Consider the following 11,007-nt stretch of genomic DNA (forward strand, 5'->3'; position numbering starts at 1 on the left):
GCGGGAGCGCTGGGCGCGCGCGCGCGACTGCTAATCTAACGGCCGAATCATCAGCAGCAACAACAGGAGCGGGAGCGTGCGCAGCGGAGCCGGTCAGCGGGAGCGTGCGGCGTGCGCAGCGGGGCCGGTCAGCGGGAGCGTGTGGCGTGCTCAGCGGGGCCGGTCAGCGGCTTCTTTAACTGAAGTTTCCTGGCGGTTTCTTCAGGTGCTGGTGATTTCTGTCGACTGTTGGTTGTCAATGGTGTGTTTCCAGTTTCGAAAAAACAAACATGACTTCTAAACTCCTACCATAATTGCTTAGATTTTAACCACTTAGTTTCTCTCCCACCCCCCCGCGCTAATTTTGGCCGGTAATGTTAATTTGCGCACACATAGCAGAGCTCCCTGCTCATTGTTTTAAATATGTGGAGAGAAATAAACCAAGCTTCTGTCGACTGCTCAGCCAAATATCTGATCAGAAATTGTAGTAGAGGATAAAAACAGTATGGGTTTAGGATGACATGGGTTAGTTTAAGGCCACATACAGATTGAAGACATTATTTGGAGTCTGACAAACCCTAAGCTCCTCCAGCGTTTGGGGAAAATTCCTTTGACCATAGGAATTTGGTATAGAATGGGGAGGGAGGTTTTGGAGGTGAGGGTCTTGGGAGAATGAAGCTGAGTGGGAGGTTGGAGCTGGGCAGGGTGAGGGGAAGAAGGCCTGACAACCAATAATTCTCCCATAGCCTGGAACAACTGCAAGGTGACGAGGTGAGTAGTATGGAGCAAGAGCCAGTAAAGAGGTGAGGGAAACCTTACTGTGGATGAATAATGGAGGATTATTTCCATTGGCGAGGCGGAAACTAGGGAACAAAAACAAGTATTTCACTGGAAGAAACAAGGTGGCAGGAAAAAGGAAAGTTCTGAGGGCTATTAGACCATTGAATACTTAACAGAAATACATATATATCTACTGATTGGGGAAATGTGGTTATGTTGAGAATACACGGCGAGATGAATAGCCTCACATACACTGAATACAGTACAGAAGGAGGTGATTCGGCCCATCGAGTCTGCACAGGCCCCGCCCGGAAAGAGCACCCCATTCAAGCTCACACCTCCACCCCATCCCAGCAACTCCACCCAACCATCATGGCCACTAAGGGCAATTTAGAATGGCCAATCCACCCAACCTGCACATCTTTGGACAGTGGGAGGAAACCGGAGAAAACCACGCAGACATGGATCCCCCATTTCAGTTTTGTCATTTTCACACAGAACTGGAGTCATAGAATCATAGAGTCCAAAGAGATGGGGAGTAAGATTGGTCTTACTAAATTCGGCCAACTGGGGAGCCTGACCACACCGTTGAGCATTGGAGGACGGCTTGGGGTTGCGATATCAGGGTGAATATTTGGCTATTGGTTTACCACTAGATAGATACAAGTAGGATATCAGGGAATTGGACCCATTACTACCAGTTACATATAATCAAAAAAGTAACTGCATTGCTGTTGGTTAAGGCAGTGGCTCCCAACCTGTGGTCCTGAGAGTACTGCAAGTGGACCGTGGAAAAAAAATACAATAAGTGTACATCGTATGTATCATAATCAATGTGACATTATTATTTGAAATGTAATTTACTTCACAAACAACCTTGTGTGATATAATCCACAATGTATTTGTGAGTGTACATCACAAACTATTACAAAATAGCTATATTTTTGATACCATTGATATACAAGTTTGGCTCCCCTCAGTCGTAGGCTTATGTAAAAAATGTTTAAAACGGCTTGCACGCATTGTGGTCCACAAAACTTTTGCTTATGATCTGCAAAAGGAAGATGTTGTGAACCGCAGGGTTAAGGGATATAGAACAGTACAGCAGAGAACAGGTCCTTCGGCCCTCGATGTTGTGCCGAGCAATGATCACCCTACTCAAACTCACGTATCCACCCTATACCCGTAACCCAACAACTCCCCCTTAACCTTTTTAGGACACTACGGGCAATTTAGCATGGCCAATCCACCTAACCCGCACATCTTTGGACTGTGGGAGGAAACCGGAGCACCCGGAGGAAACCCACGCACACGCGGGGAGGACGTGCAGACTCCGCACAGAGAGTGACCCAGCCGGGAACCGAACCTGGGACCGTGGAGCTGTGAAGCATTGATGCTAACCACTATGCTACTGTGCTGTATGAATGTTATCACTTTACTATTAGTTATCAGTTCAATTTCAGAGTACCACTATTAGTTACTAGTGAACTAAAAGTTCCTTCCACCCCTGGATGAAAATGCATCTCTTTGGATTCCCCGCACGCAGTTTCCCCTGTTCTGCTCATGGGTGACCTGGATCTTGGAACTTGTCACACAGCTGCTGGCACAAAAACAAGGAACTTAAGTTTTATACGGTAAATGCGTAGCATTTGTTTAAATCATGTGTTCATATGTGGTCAGATGTCATGTGTTTGGAATGTCACATGATCAAGCCTCCAGGAATGCTTTCCAGCAAGGGTTGGCATCTCTAGGTGTACAATATCAAAACTTACATATGACAAAATGTATTGTGATTAACTACAAAGAGTACAGTGTTAAGAGGACATAGATTAGTAGATATGTAGCTAGATTTCAGATTTTTAGTGATAAATTGGGAAAGATTTACAAATGGAGGAAATATACACATTGGTAAAACTTGAAAGGAAGGAGAGAAACATATAGGGCGGGATTCTTCAGAGTACAAATTGGGTGGAGAATTGTGTGTGTCAGCCGAAAATCGAGGCCGGCGCTAGGCACTGCACGGAATGCCACGCTTCGGTGCCTCGACAGCAGCGTGAATGCATTCCACGCCAAGCATAGGCATGCAAATTGTACAGTAAACACCGTTGGCATATTACGGCAGCAACTTTTGGGCATCCTGTGTCCGTCAGGAGGAAGTACCGACGGTGACGTCACTTGTGATATTTAAGACCGGGAAACAGGCGCCATGGCTGCTGAGGGAGAGAGAGGAGGTAAGACGCATTCCCAATGGCAGTCCTGCTGCTGGGGGGGGGGGGGGGGGGGGGGAGGAGAGAGAAGTGAGCGAGGGCCAGGGGTCGGTCAGTGGATAGTCTGTGGGGTTGGGGTGACCCCGGGATCAAGGTGTCCAGGCACTGACCGCCATTGCTGCGGCCTGCAAGATAGCCATCTTGCAGCGCATTACACGAACTGCCCACCATGATCTATTGTTGCACAGAGTACCATCGGCCCAATGGATGCAAAAACACCCCCCCCCCCCCCCCCCCCAAAGACCACCCTCTGCAGTTGTGAGGCGCCATGCGGCCCATCCAAGGTGTCACCCACAGTAGATCCCATGGGAGGGCGCAGGACAGGGGCCTCAGAATGTATCACTGGCATGGGTAGCGCAGGCCACCAGTAGCCTTGCCGGTAAGGACAGATGCTGGGTTCAGAGGACTCCCGGTGCCTGGCTCCAGGGTCAATGGGGCGGTGCGGAGGGTAACTGACTGGGGTGGGGGATGGGTTGAGATGCAGGGGATGTAGTGCAGGACAGGGCCACCGTGTAGCCCGTTGGACCTAATTGGGCATGGGGATAACCGCCACGCTAACATGTTTCCCTTTCACCCTCTACAGAGAATGGATTTCGGTATCTAACCAGGAATGGTTGGTATCTGCCTGGATGCTGCTGCACTGGCGGACGCCATGAGGCTGTACGAGCAGGAGTTGCTCGGGGAAAACACTGCAGAACAGGAGCCTGCCCCAGAGGAGCGGGGGCCAGCTGGTGAAGAGGGAGAGCCGGTCATCCAACAGGCCGAGAAGGAAGTGGGAAGGCGGCGCCGCATCAGGCCTCGTGTTTACCGACAGCACCCATCGTCCGAGAACCTGCTGGACCGAGCGTTATGCCGAAGACTGGCTGAGCAGGGGGACCATGCGACATCTCTGCCGCATCATGGCGCACCTGGAATTGCGGGGGTATGGAGAAGGACACCCACTCCCAGTGGTCGTCAAGGTGATGGTCGCCCTGAACCTATACGTGATGGGGCCTATCCAGGTGCCGAGTGGGGACCTATCTGGGATCTCACAGGGCTTGGTCCACAGGTGCATTTGTGCTGTTAAAGAGGCCCCGTATGCCTGGTCAGCGTAATACATCAAGCTGAATATGGACCGAACTGATCATGTTGTCCAGGCAACCGATTTCGCCTTCATCGCTCCAAGTCCAGGGGGTGATCGACGGGTCGCCTGTCCCCCTGTGAGCGCCGCCGCATTAGGGGGTGCCCTTCATAAACCGGGAGAAGTTCCACTCGATGACCGTCCAGCTTGTATGTGACAACCAGCTGCTCATTATGTACGTCTACGCTCGATACCCAGGTAGTGTACACAACGCCTTCATCCTGGCGCATTCAATGATTTCAGGCACATTTGAGACGCACCCCTGGGTGAGGAGGTTGGCTCCTGGATGACGGATTATCCTCTGCAGTCATGGTTGATGATGCCTATCTGGAGGCCTCAGACTGAAGCGGAGAACTGCTACAATGACACCCATGCTGCAATCAGGGGTGTGATCAAGTGGTGCATTGGCGCCAGGAACAAGAGTTGTCAGTTATAATGAGACATTATTCCAATCAAACAAAAGGTTTTGTGGCGATCTTGCAGAAGTCTCATTATGATGAGTTTCCATGAACTAAATTAGATTTTGGAAAGGAATATGATAATTATCTGCAAAACAGAAATGTAAAATGGAATGGAGAAAGGTGAATGTATGGGAGTAATGTTGTGGCTCTTTCAGAGAACTGGCACAAGTGTGATTGGCCAGATGGCCTCCTGTTCTATAAAATTAGCTAGCCTTGATTTCCTTCATCTGCCTAGCTAATCTATTCTTAAAAGTTGACAGTTCCTGCTTCAATCACTAACACTACACTTGTCTGTGAGAATCATTTCTTCTGCTGTTTGTCATAAATGACTTGCATTTAATCTTATGCCTAAAATGAGGGGACATATATTAGCCACTGGAAACCATCTGTTTCTATCTATCCTGTCTCATCTGCATCATTTTAAACACCTCTATCAAATCACCCTGTAATTTTCTCAGTTCCACTGAAAACTGCTTCAATTTTCCTTACAGCAGGCAGCTGCTCTTATTGATAATTCAGTATTTTACTGTCTGGCTTAAACATCGGGCTAAACTTTACAGCCAATTAGTGGCCACTTAAGTGTCTCAGGTCACCTCCACCGCAATTTTACATATGGTGAAGCAATCAGCTTGGCAGCTTTCATTGCACAGGCTGTTGTCCGGCAGGAAGGGAGGTACCTCCTTTGAGTGTTCTCTGTACTCATTTGGGGCTCTTTCAAAGACTATAACCCCTATTAACCCTGCCATCCCTGGCCTCTAAAATCCAAACTCACTATCTCCTTATTGGGGTTTGCCAGGCAACACTGACCAAATCCTGACTTAGCTGCAGTCCGGAATTCATCACTTTTTTTGTGGACTGCTTTCAGTCCTAGCAGTGGTCACTGGTGCTGTTGGAACTACAGAGTTGGCAGCCAGTCTGATTGGTCGGTAGCTCTCCATGGCAAGACTTCCTTCAAATTGGGGTTGAAATCCCACTCTGACCCCATTAACGTAATATTGCTGCGGGGCAGCCAGATTTCTGGTTGGTATGAACCAAAATACTTTTCAGCCAGGGAGCATGTAGTAAGTCTTGCTGAGTCCAGCCTGTCCTTTCCTTAGCGTGGAATCAATGCTGCACACATACCCCAACTTTCATCTTTCTAATCAGCTTTAATCATAATTTCTGCCCAAACATCTGAAATAGTGTTATTTGTGGCACCTTATCAGGTTTTCTGAAGATCTAAATATAACACATCCATTAGATTTCCCACAACAATGATATCTGTTACCTGCTCAATTTGATCAAGTGTTCAGAAATTTGCAACGTGTATGATTCCAATAACTTGCTTTGTGCCCCCCCCCCCCCCAAAACAAGTTGTTGGTAAGATTTATTTGAAACTTGGTCAGTGAAGAAAACTACAGGTCCCACAGGTTTTGAACAAATTCGAATAAACATTATTATCCAAGGTCAGAAAGATAAAACAAGTTACAATATCTATCTTATATCTTAACATTAAGTATGACATATGTGTGTATTAACAGGCAATAGTTCACTACAAAATAAAAGGCAGATGTAACCAAAACACAGTAAACTAAATTCTCAACAACCCACCGTGATATCTATGTTACAATTCCAACTGTTGTTAATACTGGACAAGTCAGATTCCAGAGTAAAACCTGGCTTGTAGATTCAAAGTTTTTTTTAGAAACCGTGCAGGTCAGTTACTGAACACATTCATAAGAGTCTGCCAGTATAGCTAAAAAAAAAAAAATATTTATGGAACAAGAAAAACAAACTATATTACACGAGACAAAAAGGTTGGAAAGGTTTCAGTACAAAAACAAGAAAATTATTCAAACTCTCACTACTCCTTTAAACACAGCAATACGCTTACAGGCTCAGAACCCTAATGTTGATTTACCACTACCTCAACACCACAACTTGTTGCTTGGGCTGGCACATGGGCAGCACTGTAGCATAGTGGTTAGTACTATGGCTTCACAGTGCCAGGTTCGATTCCCGGCTTGGGTCACTGTGCGGAGTCTGCACGTTCTCCCGTGTCTGCGTGGGTTTTCTCCGGGTGATCCGGTTTCCTCCCACAAGTCCCGAAAGACGTGCTATTGGGTAATTTGGCCATTCTGAATTCTCCCTCTGTGCACCCGAACAGGTGCCGGAAAGTGGCGACTGGGGGCTTTTCACAGTAAATTCATTACAGTGTTAATGTAAGCTGGTTGTGACAATAAAGATTATTATTATTATTTGCAAACGGTTACCCTCTGGCAGATTTCTGAACATTCCCTGAATGCTTTCCCCTCAGCTGACATCTCCCCTGAGATACACACAAAATCACAATCTAAGTTCGCTCTTGTATCAGCTTCAGAGCAAACATGGGTTTCCTAAATTCAGTTACCCAGCAGTCTTGCAGGATTTCTTATTAGAGAGCTTGGAACTTATGCCTCCACTCTATGGCATGCACACACTGGCTGACTGCCCTTCTGTATTTCCCTGTGTCTGTATCACTAGGTCTTTGTCACTAAGCAACTGCACAGTTTTTATACCTTATGTTTTTTCCTAAATTTCCCAAACTACTAACCTCTTTGTAACTGATACCCTAATTCAAGAGTTGTAAAACCTCATTAAAAATGCATGTAGAAAGCAGAGCCATTAGACTTCCAAGCACCCAGCTCACAAAAAAAACCTAATGAAACTAGAATCATGTTTCACCTTTCCTAGCCCACAAATATAAATTTACAGGGCTTTTCCTGAGCCCTCTTCATTTAAATTCTGCTACCTAATTCTCTTTCCCTTCCGGAACCTTGTTTCTCTGCTCCACTCTTTTTAACTGAACCAGGACCTTTTCCTGTCCCTATCTCCTCTTTGGGACCCTGCTTTTGGGGCCTCTCCCTTGTGCCCTACCTAGGACTCCTCTTCTCAATGGTACTCCACTCCTATTCACCTTATCCAGGTTTTAATGCTGTTTCCTTATGCACTGGGCCTAAAAAAATATAAAATGACGATCTGCGCATGTGCAGCCTGCTCTAGGTTATGAATTGAAGTTTCCGATCTCCGGCGCACTCCAATTAAGTAAATTAGGGTTTCGTAGCACCTTGCTCATGGAGCAGCACGGTAGCACAGATAGCACTGTGGCTTCACAGTGCCAGGGTCCCAGGTTTGATTCCCTGCTGGGTTACCGTCTGCGGAGTTTGCACATTCTCTCCGTGTGTGTGTGTGGGTTTCCTCCGGGTGCTCCGGTTTCCTCCCACAGTCCAAAGACGTGCAGGTTAGGTGTATTGGCAATGATAAATTGCCCTTAGTGTCCAAAAAGACTAGGAGGGGTTATTGGGTTATGGGGATAGGGTGAAGGTGAGGGCTTGAGTGGGGTTGGTGCCGACTCGATGGGCAGAATGACCTCCTTCTGCACTGTATGTTCTATGTTCCTTGGAAGAAAGAAAGCTTCACTACAGCTTTAAAATTTCTGCACACAAAATACTTAACATAAACTTCTATCAAATAGCTTATTGCATACAATGCAGATAACCTTTACATTTCCACATTGTATTATAAAGTTACAAAGGTTTAATCAAAATCAAAGCCAGTACATGTAACAAGTGGAATTAGCAGGATTTAAAAATCATAGAATTATAACTCAGAATCTTTATTTTCCCCTACATCCTTTCTTTAAACTCTGAACATAACACCAACTCATACATGGTTTTGGGCCTTAATCTTTTGATGGGTCAACTAAAGGTAGTGAAGATACATTAAATGTTTCTTTAGGAACATCTTGACCAGCTGTACTTGTATTTTGTACCAGAGTCTTCAACCTTGTTGATGTGACTGCAAACCAATACTCTGGTGATCTTTCCCTCTTCATCTGAGTCATATAATGTGAGACAAATTACTTTTGCTTTGGTTTCTCAACTTTAAGGCAGAAGAATTTATTTTTTTTATTATTATTATTTCCCCCTGTAAATGGAAATACGCCTTCAATGGATCCTTTAAGTTTCCTACAGAACCCATGTTTGTCTGATTGGCAACCAGCTTAAATAAGGCCCTTCACTCGCTTCCTCCATAACAGATTATCTTTTCTTTTGATCAAAACCAGATGAATAAGCTTGTCCCAAGGGAGTTTTCCTCTTTTTGCTCAGATTGTTTTCTAGTTTATCCAAGAGATACTTGAAAAAAGGAACTTCATCTTCACTCCTTTCACAATTTTATTTAAGTATTTCTTTACTCCCTTATTTTCTTTCTCAAGCTTGTTAATCTTTTAATTCAGCTCAGCAACTACTCTGGTGAGTTCAGTTGTTTTTGTTTCAGTTATCTGAGGAACCCTTATACAAGCTTAACAACTTCACATGAGCGGGTATTCGGTTTCTTTCAAAATCTTTCTTCTATGGTCACTCACTGCTCTTTAAACCTTTTCAATTCACTTGTTACATCCTCAATCTATTTCTTAAACTGTTCCTTATTTGCTTTCAAAGTTTGGATCTGCTCTTCTTTACTACATACCTCGGGCAGGATTCTCCATTAGCCAATGCCAAAATTGGGGACTGTGATTGGGCGGAGAATAGCTCCCGGCAGCAAAACCATGGCAGGGACGCTGAATCGCCTCCTCGAAAATGGTGTCAATGTGACGCATGCCACGTGTAGTTGCAACACCATTCACCTCCAATGGACCGAGTTCCCGATGGTGTGGTCCACCTGTGTTCTCACAAATCGGGAACCTGGCGTGGTCACTGCTGAGAGAGAGGGCATATGGACTGTGTCCAGCACCACCATACTTTGCCGACAGCCGTGCCCCTGGCCAGGGGGCTTCTGCCAGAGCTGGGGGGTAGTAGTGGGGGACGGCAAGGAGGTGGGTTTTGGGGTCAGGGTGAACGGGTGTGCAACACCATTACCGCAGCCGGGGCACCCCCCTTGGTGCTGTCTGGCCCCAACTGACCCATCAGCTGTATGGGCGCTCCAGCGCAACCTAACCCCTCTTTGCGGCCCCGATCAGTGTGGGGGTGGGGGGGTGTATTGTTTAAACGCAACTGTAGCTTGTCAACCCTGCGAGTTTCGGTCACGGATTTGGTGAATGCCACACCATTTTTTATGGGAATCGATGGTGTTCCACGCGGCACCGGTGTTAGCCCCTCGCTGGTAGCGGAGTCGGTGTGGGTTTTGCGCCAATTTTTCTGACCTGAAAGTTCACGGATTCTCCATTGGTGTTGACACTTAGAAACGGAGGCCCACCCAGCAATCCTCCGCTCCGATTGACTGAGTTCCCGATGGCGTGGAACTAACCACTTTTTGCCAGTCGGGATGCTGGTGTCGCAGCTGCGGACTCAGTCTGCGGCCGTCCTGTTTGGGGAAAGACAAATCGGAGACTAGTGGGGGTCTTGAGGGTGGCCGGCGATTAAATGTGTGGGGTTAGATGCTCGGGCACCCGGCCGATTGGGGGATAATTTTTTTTGTCTGGCTCCACGGTCTGAGTCCGCCACGGAGCATGGCGTAGCGGCTGCAGGTCGCCGCCGTGCACATGCGCGGCCTCTGACCTGGATGTGTAGGGGCCTGTATCTGCAGCAAAAGCTGCGAGATTCACTCCAGGTACCTGCTAGCCCCCTGCAGGGCTTAGAATTTGTTTAACTTTTTTCTAGGAATTTCGGGAGTAAAACTCTGTTTTTACGCCGGCGTGGGGACATAGTCTCATTTTGGGACAATCCAGCCCAACATTTTTACAAAATCCATCTTATACTCCAACATTCAGGGTAACTATGAGGTACCTGTCAATTAACAGGCAACTGTGGTCAAAATACACCACATCACGTGATAAATGGCAGATGTCACCAGAACAGAGTCCACAAATTTCTCAACAACCCACCCAGAAGTCAGTAAGCACTGAGAGACAACCAATCCCTTTGAAACTCTGTCTCTCTCATGAAGGACTCCCGTCTCCACTTTGAAGAGCTGGCCTTGAAATTGTCTCCACAAATCACTCGAACTGGGATGACATAAACAACAGCCCGCCTCACATGGTTTAAATCTCATCTTTCGAGATTCCGTTTCCCTGGATTTCCAGGTATACATTTAAACACCAACTCACAAGCACAACTTCAGCTCTTCGGCCACACAAAGCAGAACATTAGAAAATTACTGTTCCATAGAGGTAACTTTGTCCCAGCACACAATCACCAAGATTTGGCTGTCTGATCAGATATTTAGGAATTCTCATGAGTCCACTCAATTACCATATCCAGATAGCATCAAAGTTGGCCTCCTTTGCAGGATTTCAATCTTGTCAACTGTGATTCTGTTCACCTGGATTCCCAAGTCTACACTCGAGCACCAAATCACAATTTCAGAATCTCCAACGACTAAATTTTGGTTTCACAACATATTTAGATATTTAGTCATTCCAGTTTTTAACTTTATACATTCT

At 46.4% G+C, this 11,007-nt stretch overlaps 1 long non-coding RNA gene across 1 annotated transcript; it reads left to right on the plus strand.

Annotated features, from left to right (window-relative positions):
- Nucleotides 1-138: 138 nt before the first annotated feature.
- On the plus strand, nt 139-5,644 carry LOC119970328. The gene is made up of 2 exons (XR_005461584.1): nt 139-241; nt 3,610-5,644. It is a non-coding gene; the product is annotated as an uncharacterized LOC119970328 (long non-coding RNA).
- The last annotated feature ends 5,363 nt before the right edge of the window (nt 5,645-11,007 follow it).

Source organism: Scyliorhinus canicula, chromosome 8, assembly GCF_902713615.1.
Source record: "Scyliorhinus canicula chromosome 8, sScyCan1.1, whole genome shotgun sequence".
NCBI lineage: Eukaryota > Metazoa > Chordata > Chondrichthyes > Carcharhiniformes > Scyliorhinidae > Scyliorhinus > Scyliorhinus canicula.